The sequence below is a fragment of the Rhinopithecus bieti genome, unplaced genomic scaffold (genome assembly GCF_001698545.2).
Source record: "Rhinopithecus bieti isolate Rb0 unplaced genomic scaffold, ASM169854v2 scaffold_14229, whole genome shotgun sequence".
Classification (NCBI taxonomy): domain Eukaryota; kingdom Metazoa; phylum Chordata; class Mammalia; order Primates; family Cercopithecidae; genus Rhinopithecus; species Rhinopithecus bieti.
The window spans coordinates 137459-144494 of NW_016807978.1; positions in this window are offsets into that span (position 1 = coordinate 137459).

Below are 7036 nucleotides of genomic sequence, written 5' to 3' on the forward strand. Positions count from 1 at the left end.
AGCGCCTTTGAAATCACACCTGTGGAACAGACGGGGAGGAAGCTGCATTGGCCAGAGGGAGAATTCAAGCTGTGATGCAGCCTCCACAATGCAGCCTCGCTCCACATTAGCCAGAGGGAGAAATCAAGCTACGATGCAGTCTTAATCAATGCCCACCCCCAACCCAGGGAGCTCTGGATTTAAAATGACCCGTCAGAAATGCCCCACATTGGGCCATGCTATAGGACATAGGCTGCGCCTGAATGAAAATACCTTGAGCAAAGCAGTTTTCTGCAGCTAAGCAACCCCTTAACGGAATGACAGATAAAGGCTTTCTCCCAGTAGCATTCCGAGCAGAAGGGCAGAAGTCTTTCCCTGAAGAGGGATCTGGGCAGGGTGGTCCACAGTCTCATCAACCATGAGCATGTATTTCCTGAAAAAGCAGCTACTAGTGTTGTTTGGGCTCAGCATTGTTTAGCAGAGGAATCGGAAACTCTATCTGGTCCTGTTATTGTTTAACACAGGGACAAAGAATTAGGACAGTTTCAGTTTGCAAAACAAGTCTAGCTTTTCTCCTCCCCACATCTAAATTTATCTGGAGCTCAGAGAAAGAGATACCCTTCCTTTCTACCAGTTGCATTTTGCATCCCGTTCATCCTCACCCACATTTCTCCATTCACGTGATCCTTTATCCTATGCATACTGCATTACCCCTCACCACTGATAACTTCTTCTCTACCTAGAAATTTCCTCAAGTGCAGTGAAATTTTTTTAATGTGATTTATTTTGATTCATAAATCTCTATACAATCACTTACCTTCTTTTACCATCAAATGTCTTTACTTCAAAAAAAAAAAAAAGTCCTACTCGTTCCTCTTCTCCCACCAACTAACTCCTCTAGTTCTAACTTTGCTCTTCTATTGATACTATCCTCTGGTAAGTCACCAATAATCTGCCTTGAAGCATATAGGATTTACTTATCTTGACCATCTTCTCCTTAAAGCTCACTCTTTGCTTCTTGTATTCTGCAGGCTTTCTTCTGCCTTTAAGACAACCATTTTTTAAGTCACTTTCATTGTCTCTCAGAAATGAAGATGATTCCCATTTCTGTCTTCTCCACTCTAGCTATACTTACCTAGTTACTGTTTTCTACTCATGCAAACAACACTGCCATGTGAATAACATATCCCTGACATTCAATATCCAATGGCCAGGAAGAAATCTGTAAGTGGTCGATTTGTCAGGATCTCAAACCTGTCATTTCTAAAAATAGACACAACATATCAAGACTTCAGGACTACACTTCTTGTACTTTCTATCTATATCCCTAGGTAGAGCCCTATTTTATACATAATATAGTTCTATATTGATCATGGTCCAGTCAAGAGAATGAAAACCACACCACTTATTTCAATAGGAAGAATTTAATATAGGGAATAAGTTAAACAGGCATTAGAGGATTGAAAGGGCAAAACAAAGGGAACAGTGAGGTAAACAGTGACTGCAGAAAGCAGCTACCACTCCTAGGGCTAGTACTACAGAGGGTAGAGGTCAAGGTTATCAGGACCTAGAAGCTTGGATCTGGGGAGAGGGCACTGCCCAATTGGTGCTGCTGCCTCAGAAGCTCAGATGAGGAGCCTTGTGATGCCAAGACACAAACCTCTGAGGAGAGAGTACCAACCAGCTGGTGTTTCTGAGGCATCTGGATTACAGCTGCATTTCAGGAATGTGAGAACCAACTGGAAATCAGAATGCATTGTGGTGGCCTAGTGCAAAAACTATTGTTGTGGTGATTCTAACAAGAACAGCAAGCAAAACCAGAAGAACTATGCCCATTCTCCCTGCTCCAGACCTCACATGAAGCAGCTGGCAAAACAGAAACAGTCTGCAGAATCTCAGCCACAGCATCCCAGGACAGGGACAAGAGGGTGAATTTAGAACTCACAGGCAATAATTTAATAACCATAAACCCTGTACCATAACCCTCTAAACCAGGAGTCAGCAAATCACAGCCTATAGGCTAGATGTTCTAGTAAATACAGTTTTATTGACACGTGGCCTTGTCATTTGTTTCTGTATTGTCTACTGGTGTTTTCAAGCTACAATGGTAGCATTGAATAATTGCCATAGAGATTGCATGGCTCACAAAACCTAAAATACATATATCTGCCCTTTACAGAAAAAGTTTGCTTATCTTTGTTTTAAACTGCCAAGGCTGAGTGACTTTATTATTTTGACAACTCTACTTCCTTCATCCTCAACAGAGAATCATCTGCCAACTTCTATTGGTTACAGCTCTACAATATTATCATCCTTTCTTGCCTTTATTTCCTCAGTTGTCTTCTCTCCTATTGACCATCTCCTTTCACCTGTCCTTAGTCAATTTACATCTTGCTGTCAGATTATTCTTTGGAAAACTCATGTCTGGAAATATTCCTGCCCTGTTGAAACACCTCCAGTGCTCCCTCCATTTGATTAAAAAAAATTAAATCTAAAGCCTTGACCATTGTCTGGCTGCAAACTATATGTCCTGGCTCATGGCCCACTACTGTCATGCATTCAAGTCCCTGGTCTCTAACAAACCCTACTCCCTATTTTTGTGATGTTGCACTCATTCCTTTGGTTTGAAAGAATCCAAAAAATAACTCTCCTACTCCCTACATGAGCTAAAAACCAGTTGAGAAATAGACTGTCAATGGAAAACATATAAATGGAGATAAAAATTTTAGATCTAATACTATAAAGGCTAAGATGGAGTATGTGGCTGATATGTGACTCCATGTCCCCACACAAATCTCATTTTGAATTGTACTCCCATAATTCCCACGTGTTATGGGAGGGACCTGGTGGGAGATAATTGAATCATGGGGGTAGGTCTTTCCCTTGCTGTTCTTATGATAGTGAATAAGTCTCACCAGATCCGATGGCTTTATAAGGCGAAGTTTTCCTACACAAGCTGTCTTTGCCTGTTGCCATCCACAGAAGATGCGACTTGCTCCTCCTTGACTTCCACCATGATTGTGAGGCTGCCCCAGCCATGTGGAACTGTAAGTCCAATTAAACCTCTTTCTTTTCTAAATTGCCCACTCTCAAGTATGTCTTTATCAGCAGTGTGAAAATGGACTAATACAGTAGCTAATTTGTGCAATAAAAAGGGTATACTGATACTCTCTACTATACTACCTCCCATTCATATTCTAGTGAGATCTTACGAAAGTCCAATGAAGGGAAAAACTTGGATCTGAAAAATCAAACACTATCCAGGATCTCATCCTCACATTGATAGAGAAAATAATGGAGATTTACATCCCAATACTTGGAATTTTGTAATAGACCAGCTCCATCAAACAGATAAACATGGACCAATGGGTGTCTCCTACTGGTCAGAGTGGGTGGAATAAGAAAGAAAATGGGCAAAAGACAAGGGTGTTAGCTAAGGACCCTCCTGTTAAAAAAAAAAAAAAGAAAGAAAAGAAAACACAGATTGATTGGGAGTGGGTTGTTCCCCAATCATTTCCTCTGTTTTTCCTCTTATCCTTTGGAATTAACCTTGAAGTGTATCAACCAAGATTGTGACCCTCCTCTGCAAGGGGGGAGACCAGCTATTCATCAAAACAGTCCTATTCTCACCTTCATAGGCTGCTTCTTCAATATCACCTACTGCTTATTTGGTGTCCTCCTGTGACTACTGATGGGAAACATAAAATTGCTCCCAGACAGTACATTAATTAGATTAACTCCGCATCTGCACTGTATGCAGGGCTGACAATTTTCTCCCTCTTCTATTTCCCATCCCAAATTATGCCCAACTCTGCTGCCCAATATAACTCACCAGAGGTTATGCAAGATGATTAAATGGCAATACTAATATATTTCACTAATAAATTTCTAACAACATAAAGATTCCCAAAATTTTCATATAACCTCCCTCACACTGTGAAATTCCCGGAAGAAATGGAGATCCAAAGATTAAATTATCTTGCAAGTTAACGTTCAAATAATCTCATGTGCAAAAGCATTCATGTCCTTAATTCTTTCTCCCCAAGTTATTATTCCACTTAGACTCAGCTAAAGGGCTCAGGCTTAGATAGCTGGTGGAGTCTAAGTTCCTTCAAACACTGCTGCCTTGGATTTTAACACTACACCCGTAAAATTTAGAAATCAAACAAATCCTGGCCCTTAAAGAGATCATCTCAGGCAAAACTGCTTCCTGAACACAATACTTAGTCTAGACCCACACTAATGTGGCCAAGGACCATGGCAGTGAATCAGTGATACTATGGGAAGAAGGGTAGTCAGAGGGAAGGAAACATCTTTTTCATGTTTGTTGGCTGTACATATATATTTCTTTTGTGAATTGTATACATACCAGTTGGCATCTTCAGATCTTGTGCCCATTTTAATTGGGATGATTTTCTTCTAATTATTGAGTTATATCTTCTGGATACATGTCCCTTGTAAGACATAGGTATTAACAATATTTTCTACTAGTCTATGACTTGTCTTTTTTTTTTTTTAATAGTATGTTTTGAAAAGAAAAAGTACAATTTATAAAATCTAAGTTATAATTTTTTCCATAATTTATATTTTGGTTTCCTTCCTAAGAAATCTTCATTTAAGTCATAAAATTTTGTCTTGTGCTTCCTTCTAGGAGATGTATAGTTTTGATTATTTTATTTAAGTTTATGATCCATTTTGAGTTGTTATTATTATTTATTATTATTATTATTATTATTATTATTATTATTATTATTATTTTGGAGATGGAGTCACACTCTGTTGTCCAGGATGGAGTGCAGTGACATGATATCAGCTCACTACAACCTCCTCCACTTGGGTTCAAGCAATTCTCCTGCCTCAGCCTCCCAAATAACTGGGATTACAGGCATGTACCACCATGCCCAGCTAACTTTTGTATTTTTAGTAGTGACGGGGTTTCACCACTTTGACCAGGATGGTCTTGAACTCCTGACCTCAGGTGATCCACCCACCTTGGCCTCCCAAAGTGCTGGGATTACAAGGGTGAGCCACCACACCTGGCCTTGAGTTAATTTTTGAGTATGGCATGAGGTAAGGGGCAAAGTTTAATTTTCCCAACAGATGTCCAATTTTTACAGAGCTATTTACATATAAACTCCCTCACATTGTGCAATTCCCAGAAGAAATTAAACTCTGCCCCTCAGCCCCCTGGTGAATTTTGCTGATCCCTATCTTAAAAATCAATTGACTATATATGTGTGATATGTCAATCTCTATGTCTATCCTTATGCCAATGTCACACTTTCTTGAATTATTGTAGCTTTCTAGGAAGTCTTAAATAAGATAGTATAAATCTACCAACTTTTCTTTTTATTTTTTTAGTTTCATTTATTCTATTTCCTCTGCATTTTCATATAAATTTTAGAAGCATCTTGTGAATTTATACTAAAAATCCTGCTAGGATTTTGATTGGCATTTTATTGACTTGATTGGCATCTTCCAATGAATTAGCATGGCTTATGTCTCTCAATTTATTCAAGTTTTCTCTAATTTCTCTTTTTGTAGTTTTCAATGTATTTTCAGTTTTCAGCACACAGGTCTTTCACATCTTTTGCTAATTTTATTCTATGTTTATAATATATTTCACTAATTTTATTTCACTTTAAATTGAATTGCTTTTCATTTTATTTCCAATTTGTTTGCTTTGTGGTGGTATATAAACATGGTATTGACATTTGTATATTAACATTCTATTCTGTGACCTTGCTAAACTACTAGTTCTTAAAGCTTTTTATAGATTCCTTACGAATTCCTACATACACGATAATGTAATCTTGATATAAAAACAGATTTTTTTCTTCATTTCTAATCTGCATGTATTTTACTTATTTTTCTTGTGATTTTGTACTAATGAGGATTTTCAGTAAAATGTTGAAAAAAGTGGTGATAGCAGACATCCCTACCTTCTTCCTGTGGTAGAAAGTAAGATGCTATCTATAGGATCTTCTTAAATGGCCCTTATCAAATTGAGGAAGTACCTTTCTATTTCTAGTTTGCTGAGAGTTTTATCAAACACTTTTTCTGTATATATGATGATCACATAGTTTTCGCCTTTATTTTATTAATATGGTGAAGCATGTTAATTGATGTTTGGATGTTAAACCAACTTTGCATTCCTGAGACAAAATCAACTTGGTCACAATGCATTCTTGTTTTTGTGTATTGCTGGATTAATTTGCTAGGTTTTGTTAAGGATTTTTGCCACTATGTTCAAGAGAGATATTGGTGTAAAGTTTTTTCTTGTCATGTCTCTGTCCTCACAAAATGAGAAGTGTTCTAACCTCCTCTAATTTTCTGAAACAGTTTGTGTGGGATTGATGTTGTATATTCCTTAAATGGTAGATTGCACCAGTCAAGACACATCTGAGTACAGAGTTTTCATTTTGAAAAGGTTTAATTACAAATTCAATGCTTTAAATATGAGGATATTTAGGTCTTCTTGAGTCACTTTTAGTAATTTGTGTCTTTCAAGGGGTTTATCTATTTCATCTGTGTTACCAAATTTATTGCCATAATGTTTTTCATAATATACCTGTGATGGTTAATACTGAGTGTCAACTTGATTGGATTGAAGGATGCAAAGTATTGATCTTGGGTGTGTCTGTGAGGGTGTTGCCAAAGGAAATTAACATTTGAGTCAGTGGGCTGGGAAAGGCAGACGCACCCTTAATCTGGGTAGGCACTATTTAATCAGCTGTCAGCGAAGCTAGAATATAAAACAGGCAGAAAAACGTGAAAAGGCTAGACTGGCTTAGCCTCACAGCCTACATCTTTCTCCTGTGCTGAATGCGTCCTGCACTTGAACCTCAGACTCCAACTTTGAAACTCAGACTAGCTTCCTTGTTCCTCAACTTGCAGATGGCCCATTGTGGGAGTTAATGCTACTTAATAAAAACCCCTTTATATATCTATTTCTGTCCTATTCGTTCTGTCCCTCTAAGAACCCTGAATAATACAATACCCTTATTTTATTTTACTTTATTTTATTTTACTCTATTTTTTTTTAATTTTTTTTTTT